This window comes from Eulemur rufifrons, chromosome 30 (assembly GCF_041146395.1).
Source record: "Eulemur rufifrons isolate Redbay chromosome 30, OSU_ERuf_1, whole genome shotgun sequence".
NCBI lineage: Eukaryota > Metazoa > Chordata > Mammalia > Primates > Lemuridae > Eulemur > Eulemur rufifrons.
The window spans coordinates 43,672,408-43,694,324 of record NC_091012.1 but is presented as its reverse complement, the minus strand read 5'-3'; the positions used below and the strand labels follow the sequence as shown (position 1 = coordinate 43,694,324).

The 21,917-nt window shown below is 43.0% G+C and overlaps 1 pseudogene; it reads left to right on the top strand.

The window, feature by feature from the left end:
- Window positions 1-10,336: 10,336 nt before the first annotated feature.
- Window positions 10,337-20,982, top strand: LOC138378030 (RNA-binding motif protein, X-linked 2-like; annotated as a pseudogene).
- The last annotated feature ends 935 nt before the right edge of the window (window positions 20,983-21,917 follow it).

Here is a 21,917-nt window from a genome sequence, read left to right as displayed (position 1 = left end):
GCCCAATTTTATGCCTGGACATAAGGTGTGCTTTTGCTTCCCCAGCTCTGACTCCATGGAATCAAGCTGGCCCTTGTCAAGCCCAAGTTCAAATTTGAGAGTGCATCAGCATCACCTGGAGGGCTTGTTAAAACCCAGATTCGTGGGCCCTGCCCCCAGGGGTTCTGATTCATTAGTTCTGGGGTGGGCCCGAGAATCTGCATTTCCAACAAGTTCCCAGATGCTGCTGCTGCTTGCTCAGGGACCACACTTTAAGAACCACTGCTCTAGTGCAATGGTCCTTAACTTTAGCTGTGCAATGGAGTCACTTGGCAATTCCAAAAAATACTGCTGTTTGGGTCGCACAACAAAAGATTCTTACATGATAGTCTGGGTGGGATCTGTGCATCTGGAGTTTTCAGCTCCTCAGGTGATTCTAGTATTCAGCCAAGGTTGAGAACCACTATCCAATGACTGCAGCACAGGCTCTGGAGTCAGGACACCTGGATTCCAGCCTGACAGTATCTCTGTGACTTTGGTTGGGCCAGTAACTTCACCTTTCTGACTTAGCCTTGGTTTCTTCATGTGTAACATGGGGACAATAAGACCTACATCACACGGGTGTGAGGATGATCAAATGAGTTACCATGGATGTGAAAAAGCTTCATAAGCTGTAAAATGTTACGCAGTTTTTATTATCTTCTACTCTGTTAAGCATATTAACACAGCTAATCAAAGTGTGTATCAGAAGCACTGGTATGACGTGAGAGATTTGTAGAAATGCAGAGTCTCAGGCCCTGCAGGAGACCTACTGAAACAGTCTGCATTTTAACAAGATCTCCAGGTGATCTGTATGCACATTAAAGTTATTCTTGCCTGTCTGCTGATCTCAGGAGCCTGGCTGTAGTAGTTTCCATTTGCTGCTGTAGTGAACTACCACAAAGTGACTTAATACAAATGTGTTATCTTACAGTTCTGAAGGTCAGAAATCCAAAATGGGTCTTACCGGGCCGAAATCAGGGTATAAGCAGAGCTGTGTTCCTTGGGGAGGCTTTAGGGAAAAATCCATTTCCTTGCCTTTTTCGGCTTCTAGAGGCTGCCTGCACTCCTAGGCTCCTGGACCCACGACTTCGACCTCTGCTTCCATGATCACTTCTCTGACTCTGACCCTGCCATCTCTCTCTTTTAAGGACCCTTGAGATGACATTGGGTCCACCTGGACAATCCAGCCTAACCTCCCCATCTCAAGATCCTTAATCACATCTTCAAAGTACCCTTTGCCAGGTAATTCACATATTCATAGGTTCCAAGACATGGACGTGGACATCTTTGTGGGAGGCATTTTTCTGCCTAGCACACTGGTATTCTCTGCTGCATACATCTCTTTCCTCTGCATCCTCCCCTTCAGCAGAGCCTGCCATTGAAGCCAGGCTCCTGGGAGAGGAGCTCTAGGAAGGCAGCCAAGACAAGCGTGCCTGATTTCTTGTGGTGCCTAGACCAGCCATCTGCCTGCAATGATTTAGCTGCACCTTGCCTAAGGACAAAGGCTCAGTGACATTTAATATCTCTTCCTGAATGACTGGTACATATATTTCTGTAAAATATGCACCTGTGTGAAAAGAATGGAATAGGTTTATATGTACTGACACAGAGAGACCTCCAAAACATTGATTGCCAAAACAAGCCACAAATCAGTATGTAGAGTCTGGGCCCATTTATGGGAAAAAACCCCAAACCCAAATATATGTGTGTATCAATGCATAGAATGCATAGAAAGGAGACTATTACCAAAGAGTGAGTAACTTTGAAGAGGGGCGTGGGATTGATGGGGGAGTGAAGAGTCACGATTTCCTTTGAATACTTCTTACTTGTCCTATGGTTTCACACTGAGAATGAATTTTTGTGATTTTGAAAGAGAAATCTTCCCCCAAAATGTCCTATTTCAGCTCAGACACCATTTTACGGAGGGCTTTTCCAGACCATGTGGAAATGCATGTGTGCACGTGTACACACACATAGTATACAGTCATGCATCCTTAAAGACAGGGATGAATTCTGAGAAATGCATCATTAGGTGATTTTGTCATTGTGTGAACATCACAGTGTACTTACACAAAGATGGTATACTTACACAAACCGAGATGGTATGGCCTACTACATACCTAGGCTATAGAGCACAGCCATTGCGCCTAGGCTACACACCTGTACAGCATGTTACTCTACTGAATAGCATAGGCAGTTGTAACACAGTGGTAAGCATTTGTATATCTAAACATAGAAAAGGTACAGTAAAAATATGGTGTAAACTTATGGGACCAGCGTCATATATACGGTCCATTATTGACTGAAACATAGCTATGTGGCACACGACTCTGTGTGTGTGGGAGTATAAATAGATATAAGTATATATAGTATTTTACATATGTCATGTATACATTATATATAAAATATATACGTATGCACTATGTAATAAACATATAAAAATACACATACATTTGTGGACTAGAGAGGGGGTGAGAGAGAATGTATGTTTCCTTTTGTTCATATTGCCTTTAACCTGCCTGTGCTGCAGTTGTAGAGAGGGTGTGTGTGGATTGAGAGAAATGGTAGGGCAAGACAGGGTGGGAGAATCAGTCTTTGAGGCTTTCATCTCTTCTTGGAGTGGGTGGCCCTTTGAAGAAATAACCCTAGACTTCTGGGCATCTGAGCCTTGTGGCAATGATGATACCAGCTAACGTTTATGGGGCCTTTAAGTCCCAGGTACTGTGTGAAATATACAATGTGGATTTTCATTTAATCCTCACAACAATTCTATAAGGTAGGCACTATTAATACCTTGATTTTACAAATGAGGAAATCAAGGCACACAGAGAGGTGACTTGTTTGCTGAAGGCTATGCAGCTTGTAAGTGGAAGATGTTGGAAATTGTCAGAGAGGTCAGCGGCTTGTGTGGGACCTGTGGAGAGCCACCAAAAGTTTGTACTGTCTCACATCCACCATAGAGCCTACATGTTGTTCCTTTTCCTTGCCAGTTTGTGTCTCTGTGCCTTTGCACATCCTACTACCTCTGACCTTCAAGCTAACACTTGTATGCTGTGGGCTTTTTCAAAGGTAGTTGGGCTTAGAAGAAGTGAAAGCCTTTCTTTGTCAATAAAGTCCAGTGATCATGGAAAGTGAAGATCATTTTACTTTGAGCCCAAGGAAATGTGTGCATCTGGACTCACGTATACCTCTCCATTTATATTCCCACTCCTGCTTTCCATTCTTGCTATTGCCTTTCATTTAGTACTTTATTATCTTTCATCTGCACTATTGCTGTAGCCTTCTAACTGCTCATCCTGTCTCTCCCCACATGAGTACCCCCTATACTAGCACGCTTGAGTGCCTACTCTATGCTAGTTACTATACTAGGAAAGAGCTTTTCATACATTCAGTCAACATGTTGTGAGCTAGGGGTTATTGTCATCTCCATTTACAAGGGAAGAAGTTGCGGTTTGGAGAGGTGAACCTACCCAAGGTTACCCAACTAGAAAAGGGTGGGAGAGCTGAGCTGGGATTGGAATCCAGTTCTCCTTACTCCTGGTCGAAAGGTCTGTTTGCTATTCCATGTTGCAGAAGCCTGGGTGTGGTAGGCTGAATAAAGTCCCCCTCCCCACTGCCAATAGATGTCTACATTCTGATCCCTGGGACTTACGAATATGTGACCTTACATGGCAAGCTACTTTGCAGATGTGATTAAGCTGAGGATCTTGGGATGGGGAGGTTATCCTAGATTTTCCAGGTGGTCCCAGTGATATGATCACAAGGGTTCTTACAAGAGGGAGTCAGAGTGAGCAGTATTGGGGATGTGACGACAGAAGCCAGAGGCTGCAGTGATGCAAGGAAAGGATCACAAGCCAAGGATTCAGGTGGCCTTTGAAAGCCAGAAAGGGTCAGGAAATGGATCCTCTCCTGGAGCGGCCAGAAGGAACCAGCCCCGCCAACTCCCTGGACTTTAGCCCAGTGAAACTGATTTCAGACTTCTGACCTCAAGAACTGGAAGATTTGTGTTGTTTTAAGCCACAAAGTTTGTGGCGATTTGTTACAGCACCAAAGGAAACTACTACACTGGGTTAAAAGGTTAATATGAGGAGACAGTTCAAAAACTAGGTCCTAGTTATACTGCTTCTTGGCAGTGGCTACTGCCCAAGGGGCATTTGGTTGCAATACTATCAATACAAAGGTTCTTCCTTAGCCAGGAAAGAGCAGCATTGTTGGCCCGAGATGCCCAAATACCAGCAGCCAGGAAGGAAGCCCAGCAGAGGGCACTCTGCAGGGAGAAAGCAATCCTTGGAAAGGCTCTGCTCCTGTTTACATAACCAGGAGGGGGTCTCTAAAAGGAAAGATCCTTTCAGGCACTTCTGGTTTGCTCTGACTGTGTTGTATCTTAGCTGTGCTTCCTGCAGGCCAGAGGAACTGCAAGTCTTTGCACACATAGGTGGCATAGAAACAAATTCAGGGTCCCCATAGATTTCCCGAAGCCCATGCCATGGATCCCGGAAGAGGTGATATGTTAGCACAATGCTTCATTTCCTATTCTCTTCATTCCACCAGGCAACCTACAACTAAAGAACAGACCTTTTAAACAAATACACCTCAGCAGCTTTCTTAACACAGGAAAGTGTGGCCCACATCCACCCTTTTAGACTTGTGGTTTGCTTCCATCAGACAGCACTATGCCTAAGTCTCCAATGTGGGAGCAGGTCAGTACAGGACAGCATCCTGGTTAGATTTATGGGTCCTCTTGAGTCAACTTTCCTGCTGGTGACATTGTTTTGGATCAACTGAAAGAAGTGTGTGAAAATACTAAAAACTTAAAGATGCTTCTACCAAGAGAACTTTTCTGACGTGCTTGATAATCATGAGTGTTTTCACTCTCTTTTCTTTTTGAATACATTTTCTCCTGCTTCTTCATCTTCCTTGGTCATCCTCCTCCTCAGTCACCTTTATTCTTTTTTTTTTTTTTTTTTGAGACAGAGTCTCACTCTGTTGCCCAGGCTAGAGTGCTATGGCATCAGCCTAGCTCACAGCAACCTCAAACTCCTGGGCTCAAGTGATCCTCCTGCCTCAGCCTCCCGAGTAGCTGGGACTACAGGCATGCACCACCATGCCTGGCTAATTTTTAATATATATATATATATATTTTTAGTTGTCCAGATAATTTCTTTGTAATTTTAATAGAGATGGAGTCTCGCTCTTGCTCAGGCTGGTCTCGAACTCCTGAGCTCAAATGATCCACCCGCCTCGGCCTCCCAGAGTGCCTGGATTACAGGCGTGAGCCACCGTGCCCGGCCTCTCAGTCACCTTTTTTGACTCCTCAGGCACTTTTTAATTCATTGATTTGCCAACTGAATTCCTTAGTTTCATTCCAAACTAGTCTTCCTGCCCTTCTTACCTTGGCAATGGGTGTCACCCCCTAACTAGTGTCTCAAGCCAGAAACCTAAGCAAAATCGTCAGATGTTTCCTCACTACCCACATCTACTTTAGTCCACGTGTTGTGCCTCTAAATCTGTTGACTTTGGTTCTGTCCATCACAGCCAACCAGTGTCCTAACTGATCTCCCAGTATCAAGACTTGTGTGCCTTCGATTCATCCCCCATCCTGGCTCCAAAGTGATCTAAAATAAAATTGATCATGTCACTCCCAGGCTCAAGGGAGGATGCTCAGATTGTGTGTGTTTTTGTCACACATGTTTTCCGTATAGACTGAGCATGCTCACCTTTGCATTTTCAACAGTAAAGCAATGTCTGCATATAGCAGGTCCTCAACAAAAGTGGCTGACTAGTTGGTTGGTTGAGTGACTGAATGATTAAGACTTATGATCACTTATGGTTGCCTGTAGGCTAGAATCTGAACTTCTTGGCTTCACCTACAAGGCCCTTTACAAAATGGCTTGAACTCTTCCATCCTCATCTTCAGCTATTACTGCCTGGCCCCATCCCATCCCCTGGTCATACCATACATTTTTCACACTTTGGTGCTTTTACCTCTGGTAGTTCTGCTGCTTGAAATGCTGCCTGTGCACCATCTCCTGTCTTCTGTCCACATGGTGACTGCCTTCAAGGCCCAGCTCAAGCATCACCTGCCTCTCTGTAGCTTTCCCTGACAATCTGCTTTCCACCCCCAGTTCCCTCTGACCCCCCGGCAGTCAGAATTAATCCTCCCTCATCTGGTTCTAATGGCCTTTCACTCATACTTTCATTATGACACTCATCCCTTTGTATTATTTTTCTTTATATCTGTAATGATCTTGCAACACTGTGAGCTGCTCAAGGGCGGGGACTGGGTCTTGTGGTCTTGTTGACTGTAGTATCCCCAGCATCCGGGCCAGTGCCTGAGCACTGACAAACACAGGATATGCCTTTATGTTGGGGTCATATGTGTTCTTATTTATTTTTATTTTAAAATACAATATATTTTAGTTTGAAAAATACCAGCATGGAACACCACCTTCTGTGCTGTCACCCGGAGGCAAACCACCATCGCCTCTCATCTGAATTATTGCACAGCTTCCTAACTGGTCTTCCTGCTTCTACCCTAGGTACCTCCCTGCTCCCTCCCTGATCTGTTGTCAAGGCAGAGCCAAAGCGATCCTGCTAAAATGTACACAAGATCAAAGTCCTTTGGTGACTTCCCACCTCACGTCAAGTAAAATCCAAAGTCAGTACCCAACATGGCTGTGTCCAATCTGTTCCCTTTACCTCAACTTATCCTGTGCATGGTGGTTATTCCTGTCCAGCCATACCACCTGGATTCAAAGCCTGGCTCTACTATTGACCAGCTGTCTGACTAGGGCAAGCAACTTAACCTCTCTGTGCCTCTGTTTTCTCATCTACGAAATGAGGATAATAGTATCTACCTGATAGGATTGCTGCAAGAAGAAAATGAGTTTATATATGTAGAATCCCTAGAACAGTGTCTGGTACATGGCAGATACTAAGTAAGATTTTGTCAAATAAAAAAATCTATCATTCTCCCCCTTGCCTCCTCTTCTCTAGCCACAGACCTCTTTGCTGTTTCTGAAGCACACTGTCCCAGGACATGTGCACTTACTATTCCTCTGCCAGGAACACTCCCCCAGATGCCACCATGGCTTGCTCCCCATTTTCTTGCAGGTCTCTGCCTCCATGATATTCTATCAGAGAGGCCTTTTTTGACTGGCCACCCTTTATAAAATAGCAACACCCCAGTACTCTCTGTCCCCTTAACCTACTTGATTTTTCCCTCATAGCACTTATCAACATCAGGTGTATATTTATATGTTTATTTTCCTTCCACAACAAGAATGTAAGCTCCATGAGGACAGTAACTTTGCTTACCTTGTTCACTGTTATAAACCCAGCACTTAGAACAGTGTCTGGCACTTAATAGGTGCTCAATAAATACGTATTTAATGAATGAATAAAAGAGAAAAGCAAGAAAATATAGATCATGAAGTTTTTGCCAAGATAACATGACAATAAAAAATCTAAGTGATATCTGGATAAAGGTAAGAAAACTCTAACAGTATAGAAAGGAATGGAGGGAACATAAAGGCCTCTCTCCCCCTACCCTCATCTGTTTTCTTAACGGTAACCATAGTTGTATGATTTTTCAATTTCATTAACCAGTAAGTATATTGTGTGCATTGTATATGTGCAGGAAAGTGTTTGAGGTTTGAGGTGCTGAGAAGCTCATAAATACAGAATCTTTCCCTTCCAGGATCTCAGAGTCTTCCCGGGGGGAGAACATAAAGGAGTTTTATAGTGCTGAAGAGTTGAGAAGTGGAAGCCATCGGTGTGGGCTGGCAGGATCAGGAAAGGTTTCTTGCATGAGAAATGAGTTGATGGGGGTTTGGAGTTTGGGCAGGTTTCAGTAAGAGAGGTATGGAGCTCTCTCAGCAGAAGTGTCTAGGTTGAGTAATGAAAGGGGCCCTCCAGGAAATGGCTAGACGTGGAGCCTGGATGATGTGGAGCCTTTGTATGGGGGAGCAGTGAGGGAAAAGACTGGAGAATAGGGGCTGGGACAGTTAGAGGAGTTCTGAAAGAGCCAGGAAGCATGTGATAATGACTCAGAATAGGACTGTGACTGGAAGAGACGCATTTTATAGACTCTGCAGTAGTACAATTATTAGGACTTGGTAACTGAATGGATATGTTGGGGTGAGGAATAGGGAAGACTGAAATATGACACCCATGTTTTTGAGCCTGGGTAACCAGTAAAATAGTAACAACATTGCCCAAAATAGGGAGGTCAGGAGGAAAAACTGTTTTGGGGTGTGGCGTGGTGGTGGGCAGTGGGAAGATGACTCTGGCTAGATAAATTGTTCAGCCTTTCCTTGAATGTGGGGACTGCCTTTCACTTCCTTAGCATTACCTGCAGAAGCTAGAACTAAATACTGCATACAATAGGTGCTAAATGGATGTTATTAGGAGAGATCACTAATAGCCACCTTGGATGGTAAACCCTGCCCTTCCTTCCAGACGTTAAGTTCAGAGGGTCCTCTGGATCCCCGTCTCTTTTCAACTCAGACTTATGGATATCTCTAGGCATCATCTGACCTACCAGTCTCTACCAACTGCAAGCACATCCATGGAGAATCCGACTTCCTTGCTTCTTTAGTTACTTCAGGCTCTCCTAGGATGATCAACTATCCCAGTTTGCTCTGGGCTTGCCAATTTTAGCACCAAAAGTCGAGAGCCCCAGGAAATCTCTCAGTTCCAGACAAACAGGGGTGGATTTCAGCTCTCCCAGCTTGGGAATACCTCTGTGGAAACCACCAGCTGGACAGTGACAGTCTTTTCACGTTCTCAATCTAGATTGCTCTTCTCTTTGCTTGGTCTTACACTACTCTTTTGCTCCAGCTTTCTTCTGAATGCTGATGACTCAGCCTGGAGTGTAGCCCCAACTGTCTCATTTCATAGTCAACTGAAGAAGACAGCAAGATAATGAATGCTGCATGCTAGTTTACCACTTGGAAGTGGCTACTTCAAACGTACAACTAAGCAACCTGAGATTCCTAGGAGCAGAAAAAACCCACGTGCAATCTGTCACTGTTTAGTTTTCATTGCCAAGATAATTCTACAAGGTTAATGAATAGCTCTGTTGGAGTCGGGGTGGGGGCACAGATAGAATGGGGAGAAACTGTCATTGACGGACATCCTCTGTTCTGCTTCTTGGCAGGACACTGGTTACATGGTGAGTCACCGAGGGTACAGTTGTCATCATCATTATAATGCTTCTATAAAGGGCCTAATATCTGACGTTCTGAGCCAGGCCTACACAGAGAACTACACAGCTCCGGACCTTCACTTTTAGAACATCATGGTCCAAAACCAGATATGGATGTGGACACATGCAAAATGGATTCAAATCCTCAATACGGGTTAAATCAGACAGTGTATGTCAACCACCATCTCTTCTACTTGTTTCTAGATATCTCTGGAGTGACATCTGTCAAGCAAATACATCTTGTGCCCTTAATTATATTATTAGCTCCTTGAGTTCAGGGGACCCATCCTTACACTTCTGTCTACAGACATGAGCTCTACAGGACAAATATAGATGCTCAGAGAGGGCTGATTAAATCAACCTGACCTGATGGGTGCAAGCAGAGTGCTTTTCAAGTCACTGAATTCCTTTGAGCTTCAGTTTCTTTCTCTATAAAATGGAGAAGGTAATTTTATCTACCTCATGGGGTTGTGAGGGTGGAGAGACAATACATGTAAATTGCTTGGCACATAATCTAGCATCCTTTACCATACCATCTACTCAATTGTTAGCTGTTTAATACTAACTTCTGCCTCCCGCTCAACTAGGAGAGAGACTACAGGAAATAGTGAGTGTAGCAGCCCTCACACAAATCTGTGGGTATTCAGCCTATAGAAGCAGACTGGTCAGTTGCCTGTGTGTTGGGATTTGACGGACAACAAAAGATGTACGCTTTCACCTGTCTGCCTGACTTTTCTGCTGTAACACTGAGGAACAGGGATGCTTTGATGGGGCTTCTGACTAGGAGCCAGGGCTGAACTACAGTGGCCACGTCAGGCACACCTTGTTCAGTCTTCATTCAGCAAACATTTACAGCTAACCCAATCAGTGCCAGGCATCGTCCAGTAGCTAGGGGTCCTGTAACGGACCGGGCTCTTACCCCTGCCTCATTTCAGAGAGGAGCTGGGAGACAACAGAGAACAGCTGTCTTCCTAAAAGGGAAACGCACGGAGGCCGAAAACCACTTCTGCGCTAATGCGCAGGCGCCAAGCCGGCGCGGCCGAGCTCTTCCGGCGCAAGCTCACCGACCCCAATGGGCGCGCAGCGCCTGGGCCGCGCATGCGTCGTGCAGCCTCGTCCGGAAGCTGAGGAGTTGGTGCCCACCGCGAACCCGCTGAGATGAAGTAAGGCCTCAGTTTCCGTGTGAGGAAGTGGGAGCGGGCAACCGAGAGTGGCTCACTGGGGCTGGGATGGTAGAGCGTCTGCCGGGGCGACGGGCGGGGGAGGCGCGGAGACTAGAAGAGCTAGTCCTCTAGTTTGGCTCTCCCTCAGCTCAGGCCGGGCCGCACTTGTCCGCTTTTCCGCCCTCTCCCCTGCCCCGGTGCAGCCCTTTAACTAAGGTGAAGCTGATCAACGAGCTGAATGAGCGAGAGATCCAGCTTGGGGTGGCGGATAAGGTGTCCTGGCACTCGGACTACAAGGACAGCGCCTGGATCTTCCTGGGTGAGGTCCACATCTTTCTCCTGTAGTGAGTGCTGGGCCCATTCTCTCCTGGCCTGCTCCCCACCATTCCCCCCCTGCTCTCCCCTCCACATTCATTGTCCGCTTTTATATCCATGTGCTGTCTGCCGGTGACTCCGTGTTCTATACCTCTCTTTGCCCCCTTTTCTAGTTTGTTCTCCGTGCCAAATCAGTGCTCATGACAGTTACTGTTTGTCTTTTGCCGTGCTAAGCCTCACAGACCACTGTTACCTCTCTGTCTGTCTGTCTCTCTCTCTCTCTCTCTCACACACACACACACACACACACACCCATTATACAGCTGAGGAAACTGAGGTGGAGAGAAGTTCAGGGACTTCCTTAAGGTCACACAGCTAGTAAGTGCAACATCCAGAACTGTGGGATTCTAGAACTCATGATCTTAGCCACTACCCCATATTACTACTAACCTCCCTCCCCCATTCTGCTTCCCTCAGAATTCACTTTCCTTCTCTCATTAGCTCCTGCTTTCTGACCATGACCGTATTCACTTTGTGTCATAACCAGCAATTCCACAGTTTGACCCTTCAAAGAGATTATTGTACCAGACATTGTGCTAAGCACTTAATAGACATTGTTTTATTTAATTCTTATAACAATGCTGTGAGGTAAGTACTAGTATCCCCATTTTACACACAAGGAAAGAAACATTTGGAGGAGAAATTATTCCCTATGACATGTTTAACAGTGTCTTCATAAACCTTAGTCTATATGTAGATGGGGTTAATAATGACATATTTAAACCACTTTTGTGTTGTAGCAGTTTGTGGCTAATGAGCAGATGAGTTCAAGGTATATTTTTGGAAGCAGAATTTTGTGATGGAAACTTTCTGCTTTGTCCATAGGATTTTGGGTGTGAGGAAGACTGAGTGATCAGATTAGTTTGGTTAGTGGTGTTCCCCTGAGCTTTGCACTCAAAAAGTTAATCCTTTTTCTGTGCTACTGGCGCTTCTGTCATTGCATCAGACTGTGATTTCCCTGTGGCTTATTCTTTGCACCTGCCGTGTCTGGCCTAGTGCATGGTACCTAGTAGATGCTTGGCCAATGTTTGTTGAACTGAAATATGATTTTCTTTTCTAGGAGGGCTTCCTTATGAACTGACTGAAGGGGACATCATCTGTGTTTTCTCACAGTAAGTCCTCTTTCATTTCCTGCCTTCTGAGTCAACAGAGTAGTTTGCTTCCATGATGTATTTTGTGGCGTCACAAAAGTCATTTATTTTAATTCTATGCTAAATGGCATCCCTACATGGGGAGGGCTGGAGCTTCTGCTCTAGTCTAGGTCAGTCCCAGGACATGGTTCTAGAAAACTCCCATGTGGAAGATCCCAGAAGTCGGATAATTTGGAAAGCTGTCTTGGGGATTCTGGTCTCTTTCTATTTTTCTTTTTTTTTTTTTGACATCTTCACTAGAATGTTTATAGCAGCACAACTCACAATTGCAAAGATGCGGAAACAGCAAGTGCCCATCAATACATGAGTGGATCAATAAAATGCGGCATATGTATACCATGGAATTCCACTCAGCCACAAACAATAATGGTGATCTAGAACCTCTTGTATTGTCCTGGATAGAGCTCTTTCTATTGTTTTTTTCACTGAGGCTTGTTCATCCTGGGCCTATACTGGAAGAGACTAGAACTCTCAGGAAGGTACCATGTTGGGCCACCTCCTTGGGCTCCTGCAAACTAGGGGTAACCCCTGATCACAGGATGTTTTTGGGCCCTCCTATGTGTGGCAATGTAGGATTGGGGCAAAGCACAGGGGAACTGGGGGCAAAGACAGAAGGGTTAGGTGGTAGTTTGCTTTGTTTGTTTCTAGATGAGTGTAAGGTTAGTGAGCAGAGCCAATCTCTTTACCCAGAGGCTGAGCATCACAGACCGCTGAGGAACAAGAATGAATAGGAGACCTGTATATTCTTCATTTTTGCTATGGGCTGATAGCAGCAGCACTTGGTGGGAGAGGGTGTTGGCAGCTCACACTGGTAGTAGCAGCTGGTAGGAGAAAGGCTGGGCAGCTGACACACAAGCCCAGAGCTAAACAGGGTGGTTAGACAGTCCACAGGCTAAGAGGACCTCGGCAGCTTCCAGGAGTAGGGGGCCAGTTCCTTTGGGTTTTGTAGCCCTCAGGAGCAGAGAAGTTGGACAGCATGTACAGGCAGAGGAGCATGGCAAAAGGGGCTAGCGAAGTAAGCACAGGTAGCATACCCTGGAGGGGGATTGCCGTGGCAGGATGGTTGGGCTATCCATAGGCAGATGGCACTGGCTGAGTGGTTGGGCAGCTTATGGGGCAGAAGGCCATAGGAAAGGAACTGGGCAATACATGGGATACACGGGAGCAGAGGGCTGTGGCAGAGGGCCCTGGCAGGGACAAAGGCTGCGTCCTGTAACTTCTGACTGTCAGAAAGTTCACAGCAGGTGCAGCGTATAATTTCCACCCCTTTGTGATACCTCTGCCTGATCTAGCCTTCCATGTTAGAGCTGTTTTAGTTTTACTTGCATGCAGTGATGATCAGTTAGTGTGTGTGTTCATTCTCATTTTCTATTCTGGCTACACACATTGCTCCCCATGAAGATTGCCTTTGCCATGGATAACAGTGGATTTCGAAAACATGCTTTGTTTTCTCATTATGAAGGTAATGTACAGTCATGATAGAACATTTGGCAAAAAAAGATACAAAGGAAAAAAATAGAATATACCCTTAAGGAAAGTCTTAACAGTTTGGTATATTTCTTTATTATTGTTTTTTTTTAAAATATTGGGCATTATTTCCAATGATTTGCTATTATAAATTATACTGCAGTGTACGTCGTAGTGTATAAATCTTTGTATGCATCCCTGATGGTTTCCTTAGAGAAAAAGGAATATGGATCAGTATGTTAGCATTGTTAAGATGTTTTGTAAACATTGCCAAATTGCTCTCTGGAAAGGTTGTACCAATTTCTACTCACTAGAAAGTCTGTTTTTCTGAATCCTGATCAATAATGGTTAGAAAAAAAAACTCATATTCCCGGAGGGTGGAAAAAAATATTTGCCAAATAAGTTTCTTATCGTTATTTTACTTTACCTTTATTTCATCATCAGTAAGGTTGAACATCTGTTCATAAATTTGCAGCCCAACATTCTTTGTTTTTCTTTGTAAATTGTTTATTCATATCCTTTGCCAGTTTTTTTCTAATGGTGTGTTCCTTGTTTTTTGTTGATTTTACGTGAGCCCTTTGTGTATGAAGGATTTTATTTAACTCTTTGCTACCACACTTAGTCATGTATTGTATTGCAGATCGAGTATCTCTTATCTGAAATGCTTAGGACTAGAAGTGTTTCAAGATTTTGTGTTTTTGTGGGTTTTTTTTTTTTTTTACGGATTTTGGATATTTGCACATACATATGAGGTGTCTTGGGGATGGGACCCAAGTCTCTACATGAAATTCATTTCTGTTTCACATACACCTAATACACATAGCCTGAATGTAATTTTATGCAATATTTTTAATAATTTTGGGTATGAAACAAAGTTTGCATACATTTAACTATCAGAAAGCAGAGGTATCAGGTGTAGAATTTTCTACTTATGGCCTCATGTCAGCACTTGAAAAGTTTTGGATTTTAAAGCATTTTGGATTTCAGGTTTCTGGATTAGGGATGCTCAACTAGGACTATGGATTTTTTTTAACTTGATATAATGTCTTATCATTATTCTTTCTTGATGCTCAAGTTGTCCCTATTTGAAGGTCAATAGGAGTCCCTTCAAGTCAGATGCTATATTCTTTTTCTAATTTTAATTTTGAAATAATTTTAGGCTTAAAACAGGAAGGTTAAAAAATAGTATAAAGAATACCTGTATCCAAAAAAGAATACCTGTATCTATTTCAGCTAGATTCCCCAGATGTTAGCATTTTACCACATTTTTTGTTATTATTTCTCTCTGTGTGTATATATACATACTATAATTTTTTTCTGAGCCATTTGTCAGTTGCGGACATAATGTCTATTTATCCGTAAATTCTTCAATATGTATTTCCCCAAAATAAGGACATTCTCTTTTTTAACCTCAGTAAAGTGATCCAATTCAGCAAATCACCACTGATACAGTATTATCATGTAACCTGTAGACTTTACTCAGCTTCATCAGTTGTCTTGATAATGTCCTTTATGACAAAAGAAAAAAAATGGTTTCTAGTCTTTATTTGTAATATAAGTTATAAATTTTTTTATGGATAACTTAATTACTTATAATTAGAAATTATATTTTCTGTTATCTTTTTGTCATTTGTCTTTGAACTTTGCTTATTTCAATGTTTTTGCTAAGCAAAATCAGTTTATATTTATGCATTCATTCATTTATATGTTTAAATTAATATATGGTAAAATTGACTTTTGGGGTGGAGTGTATAGCCCTATGAGTATAATCACCCTCATAATTAGAATGCAGAACAGTTCCATCATCCCCCAATAAATCCCTCATCCTTTCCCTGTATAGTGTCCCCCTTCAGTATTTTATATTTATATAGTTAAATTTATCAGTCTTTTTTATTGCTTCTGGATTTTTGAGTCATAAGTAGAACGTATTTCTCCCCACTTACCCATCTGTGTTCTATTCTAGTGCTTGTATGGTTTCAATTTTGTACATTGAAGTTTCCATTCCAGTTAGAGTTTATTCTATTGTACAGTGTGTGGTTTGGATCCAGTTTTATGTTTTTTCAAATGGCTACCGAGTTGTCCTAACACCATTTATAAAAAAGTCCATATTTTCCTCATCAGATTGGGATGTCGCCGTTATCATATCCTCATTTTTTCACATATACTTGAGTCTCTTTCTCAGCTTTCTATATTCTGTTCTGTTGGTCTGTCTATTCATTTGCCACACTGGTTACTCATAGAAGCTTTTCAGTATGTTTAACATCTGGTAGAGTTACTTCCTCTCATTGTTTTTTTTTTTTTTGGGGTTTTTTGCTATTACGTGTTCATTTTTTTTCCCATAAGATTTTTAGAAGTAACTTACCCAGCTCTAGGAAAAAGAGAACTTATATTTTTATTGGGATCACATTGAATTTATATATTAACTTGAGAGAAAATTTTGATATCTTTATGATATTGAGTCATCCTGTCTAAGAACAGGGATGGATGCCTTTATATTTGTTCAAATCTATGTTTGTGACTTTTTAGGAGATTTTTAAAAGTTTTCTTGATATAGGCTTTGTAGTAACACATTGCTAGTTAAGTATATTTCCAAGTATTTTATCTTTTTTGTTTTATTAGAAATGGGATTTCCCTTCCAGTATTTCTTCTGATTATTTTTTGTATGTAAGAGGGTGATTGATTTTTAACTTTATATCCCATGGCTTTACTGAATTGTCATAGTTTGTTTTTAATCAGTGTTTATCATTGATTCTCTTAGGTTTTCTATAGATACTATCATATATAATCTGCGAACAGAGGTAGTTTTACTTTTTCATTTCTTGTATGTTTTGTCTAATTTCATTGGCCTGTACCTTCAATACAGTGTTAAATAGTTCCAACCTCAGTAGAATCACCTCTAGTGTTTCTCATTAAGTAAGATGCTAGATTTCAGGCTGAGGTGTATGTATGTGATCATGTAATGTATCTATCGATTTCTATTTTATTTTTATGACTTTGTTTTTAACTTATAAAGCTTTAACTTATTTGAATTTATGTTTTTACAATGAGTAGACTTTTTTCTATTTAATTTCTGGTTTTATCTCTATGAACTCCTGTCTGCTTTCATTAGGTTTCGCTTTCTTCTCTTATACTCATTTTTTTAACAATAAAATTCTTCAGGTTACAAATTTTCCTTAGTATGGCTTTCTCCATATTTCTTAAGTTTCAGTATGTGTTCGTCTCACTCTTGTTATTTTGAAAATAGTCTGCCATTGATTTTTTTGTTTGTTCTGTTTCATGTTCTCTTTCATGCAGTTGTTAGGAGAGTAGGTTTCAAGTTTAAGTAGGGTGCTTTTTGTTTAAAATATTATTTCCAGCTTGATAACATTGTGATTGGAGAACGTGGTCTGTTTTTGGAGTTTATTGAGGTTTACTTTGAGGCCTAATCTATAGTGAATTTTAATACATGTTTCATGAATTCTTCAAAATAAATTGTCATCATGTAGGATTCAAAGATATCTGTGTATCTAATAGTCTGGCATTAATATTTATTAATATAATTATAGTAATATGTTTATATTTATATCGCATAATCATATATTATTAATTCCTCTGGTTTTATTTCTGTCAACTTTGTTATAAAGTTCAAAATGATGTATTAAATTCTCTCATAACTTTCTCTTTTAGTTTTTCTTTGTATTTCTAATAGTTTTTTAATTAAATTTTTGATTTCTTAATTGATGCATAAAGTTACATGACTTAGACCTTTGTTATGTATTAGGACCTCTTTCAGTGTAAAATAACTTTCTTAGTCCTATTTAATGTTTTTATTTCAGCCTTGAATTTGTCTGTGATATTGATATTGCCACCTGTTTTTTTTAATTAGGTGTTCCTTTTCTTGTCTGCCTTTTAATTTTCCACATTTCTATGTCATCTTGTTCTAGATGTGTCTCCTGTACAGATTATATTATTTGAATTTTGATTTATCACCCGATCTGCAAGTTTTTGCATTTTAAGGCAATAGTGTCTTACTGTTTTATGAAATAAATAGGTATGGGGAGATTGTTAACATTAATCTCGTGCGGGACAAGAAGACTGGGAAATCCAAAGGATTCTGTTTCCTCTGCTATGAAGACCAGAGGAGCACAATTCTGGCCGTTGACAATTTTAATGGGATCAAGGTGAGTGTGCTTATTAAGCAGGATTTGGCTGGACTCTTTCCATGTGTAGAGTCAGGTTTTGTTTTCTACTTGGTCCCCACCAGCATAGGGACAGTACTGGTTAGCTTGTGTGTGTTCTGAGGGCTGCAGAGGTGTGGAGACATACTGGCCAGGAAGTAATCCCAGGAAATAATTCTTTTCGCTCACAGCCCCGTCAGGACTTGTTTTTTAGCCTCATCTGTTAGCAAACCATCTCTCCAGGAGCATGTGTACCAGGCCTGCTCCCCATCCGGGTCTCTGTTTTTCACCTTTCCTTCCTCGCCCTCCACTCATCTCTGGCGCACTGGACAACAAGACACTAGCAAACACTGCTCTTCGGTATCGTTCTGTGTCAGGGGATTCGGGCTTCGTCATGGCCTCAAAACCCAAGACATAGCCATGTATATCTGTCATGTGTCTCCAGTGACCTAGCATATTGGGCCCTGGGAATCCTCTCCTTAAAATCTGATGGCAAATTTTACAAAAGTAACTCATTCTGAAATTTTCTGTCCTCTGTCCCTCTCCCCACCCTTATGAGGCACTGAGCTGAGAGAAGGAGACAGGGCAAGTCAGGCTTGTGCTCGGGCTCTGAGGCCTCCTCCCTGCAGTGGGTTGACAAGTGCGCTTGCCACACGGTCAGGAAGAGCACACGGGAGAAACCCAGGCGGCCAAGGGGCCTGGGAGAGGGGCGGATGGCCCTCTAGGCAGCCCCGGGAGGTCACCCAGTGGTCACCCTGCCACCACCCATAGAGACAATGACAAGTACAGAATTAGCAGTAGTAATTGAGATAATGTGTGCAGTGGCAGAGCACAGTGCTTGGCACATAGTAAGTGCTCAGTAAACGGCAATGATTACTGCAGTCCTCTCTGTCTCTCCAAATCTTGTCCATCGGCCTAGATCCAAGATTTCTCTGTCCCCTGAAGCTCATGGTGGTGATGCCTTCATGGTCCAGGGGTCCCCGTACGCATTGAGGAAAATGCTGCATTTGAAATGAACATGGTCATAGGGTGAGGGTAACTCTTGACCTGGAGAGTTTGTCACTGAGGACACCAGTATAGAACAGCCAGAGATTATAGAACAGGGTGGAGCAGGTTCTAGGCTTGATTTTTAAGAGCGCCAACAGCCGGAGGGAGTCACTGTAAAAGGAAGGTTTGAAAAAATGTTTCGATATGGGGAATAGGATAGGTGACGGAAGCTGCTCAGGCTTCAAGGTAAGAATAAAAATCTGATCTTGTGTTGAAACCATGCAAGCCAAATTTTTTGAATTTTGGATGGCATTTCCTATGGAGTAAGCCTGTATCTTCCTGAAAATACAGTGTTTTTATTGCAAGTGTTTGTTGTTGTTCACATGGACAGTTGTGAGTCATAGCACAAGAATCAGAGTGAGCCGGTTCCATTATGGTGGGGATAGAGCAAGGTGTGAGGGCTTAAGAACAAAGAAAGTGGTCCTTTCTCCATTCCATCCTCCCTCCCGATTATTGGTCCGACTTTGCCTCTTCCTAATTACCGTGCTGAGAACGCGGGGTAGCATTAAGCTAGATATTAAGAATTCCTTCTAGTTGCCAAGCTTTCCCAGGGAATGTTTCACTGTAAACTAATGTTACAGATTTGGGCTAATTCATTGTGCATTTAATTCTCACACTTTCCCTGATGCTTGTGCTTTGGGGCAGTGCTTCCCTGTCTTTTTTCACTTCATGGCACACGTAGAACATGGGGCTATTTGTATGGCACCTGAGGGAAACTAGGGAGGCTGGTAGTACAACTGCCCCAGGGGCTCCAGCTGCCCCAGGCTCCCGGCTGGCTTGCCTAAGGGCTGAGTGTATCACTGTCTAGACCTCCGTGCTGTGACAGGGCAGCTGGGCGGGTCTGCTTCAGTGATAGTGTTAACAGGAAGGTAATGGATGTGGTTCAAGCCATGGTTCTCTGTAGCTTGGGTTCAGATAGTTTGGTATGAAGGCTGTGTTTCCTGTCTGCTTAGATTAAAGGGCGAACTATCCGAGTGGATCATGTATCTAACTATCGGGCTCCTGAGGACTCAGAAGAACTGGATGATGTGACCAGAGAGCTCCAAGAGAAGGGCTGTGGGCCTCGTACCCCCTCACCGAGTTTGTCTGAGGGCTCTGAGGATGACAGACCCACCAAAAAACACAAAAAAGGTAAAGCGTTGAGACCCAAGAGAAGATTCTGGGTGGTTTTAGTATATGGTCTTGCTAGCGTTCACTGACAGTTGATAGTCAACTGTTATGTGTGAAAAGGGAAGGCGTGGGGCACCTTATTCTAATCAGGAAAAGGGGAGGTGTCAGTGGAAGGCTAGAGTTATGGGCAGAGCTGTGTGCCCCCAAGTCGGTATGTTGAAGTCTTAGCACCCAGTACCTCAGAATGTGACTGTATTTGGAGATCATGTCTTTAAAGTGATAATTCAGGGTGGCAGTTGCCTTGTACAACAGCTTGACATTTGAAGGGTGACAGGCATCCAAGCTGGCTTCTCGGAGGCACTTTTGTGGAAGGCTGGACTATGACTGCTTCACGCTGCTTCCAAGGATGTTTTCCTTGTGCACACTCTCCACCTCCTAGCATGTGAATATTTTGAACTATAACCGCTGTCGTACAGTAATGTAGTCAGAGAAGAATGGCACTTTTATTGAAGGAGTTCTTTATTTTTTCCCTTTCTTATTGTTTGCCCCGCCCCCTTCTTTCGTCCAGAACAAAAGGAAAAAAAGAAAAGAAAGAAAGAAAAGGAGAAGCCTGCCCAGGGAGTACAGGCAGAGCAGCCGCCCTCCTCTTCATCACCCAGAAGCAAGGCAATAAAGGAGAAGGATGGCCCTGGCCCTAAGAAGCACAGCAGCAAGAATGCAGAGCGAGTTCAGAAGCCAGAGTCCAGGGAGGGCCGGAAGGGCTACTCGGGCTCCCCTGAGGCCAGGACCGCCTGCCGTGGTGGAGCAGAGGACCTGGAGAGGGAGCCGAAGAAGGAGAAACCCAAACATGAGCACAAGTCCTCAAGCAGGAGGGAGGCAAGAGAAGAAAAGAACAGGGGTAGGGACAGAGGGCGAAGCTCAGACACACATTCTAGCCGGAACAATGGGCGTTCTGAAGCGCGTAGTCATAGAAGTAGAAGTAGGAGCCCTGACAAATCCCACAGGCATAAAAGGGCCCGGCGCTCCCGGGAGCGGGACTCCTCCAATCCCAGGGACCGCAGGCGTCACTGAAGCCTGTTGAGCTGCTCAGTGGATTTGGAAATGAAGTGTGTTTTTAAAATGCAGTCCAATTCAGTTGTATTGTTGCTAGTTTTGTATATAAAACCTCTGGGGCTGAATTCTTTTAATCCCTTGAATGTTGGAGTCATCGGGAGGGCTGTCGTTTCAGCAGCCACATATCCTCAGTTCATTGTCCCTGAGAATATACTTGGTACTTAACCGAATGCGTGTCCTGAATTTTGGTTCATGTAGACCCTTGGACCCACAGACCCCAATTTAAGATGAAATTGCCAGGAAAGGGCAAATACCAGACAACTCTAGAAGCCTAGTCTTCCTGCTATTAATAGATGTTGAAGAACCAGCATCGTAGGACCTTTCCAGTTGGCAGGTAGAAGTGTACAGTGAGAAGTGTGGTCTGTTAGCTTTGGACAGCTCGCTGTGGATGTGAAAGGATTCTTAAAATCAGCCAGCTACCTGCCTAAACCCTGTGTTAAAATTTGTTTAAATGTCTTTCTCACTTTTTAAAATCCTTTTTAGTTGATATGTCTCTTTCCACATTTTTATTTGCAATTTATTCATTTATTTATGTCGAGGTAAAATTCACATAACATAAAAGTAACCATTTTAAAGGGGACAATACACTGGCATTTGGTACATTCACAGTGTTGTGTAACCGTCACCTCTGTCTAGTTCCCAAACCTTTTCCTCATCCCCAGATGAAACCCTGGACCCATTAAGCAGTAACTTAACTCTCCATCTGGCCCCACTCCCCAGCCTCCCCTCCCGGTCCCCTGTCCCTGGCAACCACCAGTCTGCTTTATGTTTGTGGATTTGCCTGTTCTGGGAATTTCAAGTAAGTGGCATCATACAGTCATGGCCTTTTGTGTCTGGCTTCTTTAACTTAGTGTAATTTTTTTAAATTTCAAAGTATTATGGGGGTACAAATGTTTCTGGTTACAGGGATCACTTTTGTAATGCTTGAGTCAGGGTTAGAAGTGTGCCTGTCACCCAGATAGTGTTCATTGTACCTGTCAGGTAGGTTTTCAGCTATCCCCTCCTCCTCCCTCCCCCGCTTTGATTTCCATTGAGTTACACTTCCCTCTGTGCACATGTGCGCTCATCAGTTAGTTCCAATGTAATAGTGAGTACATGTGGTGTT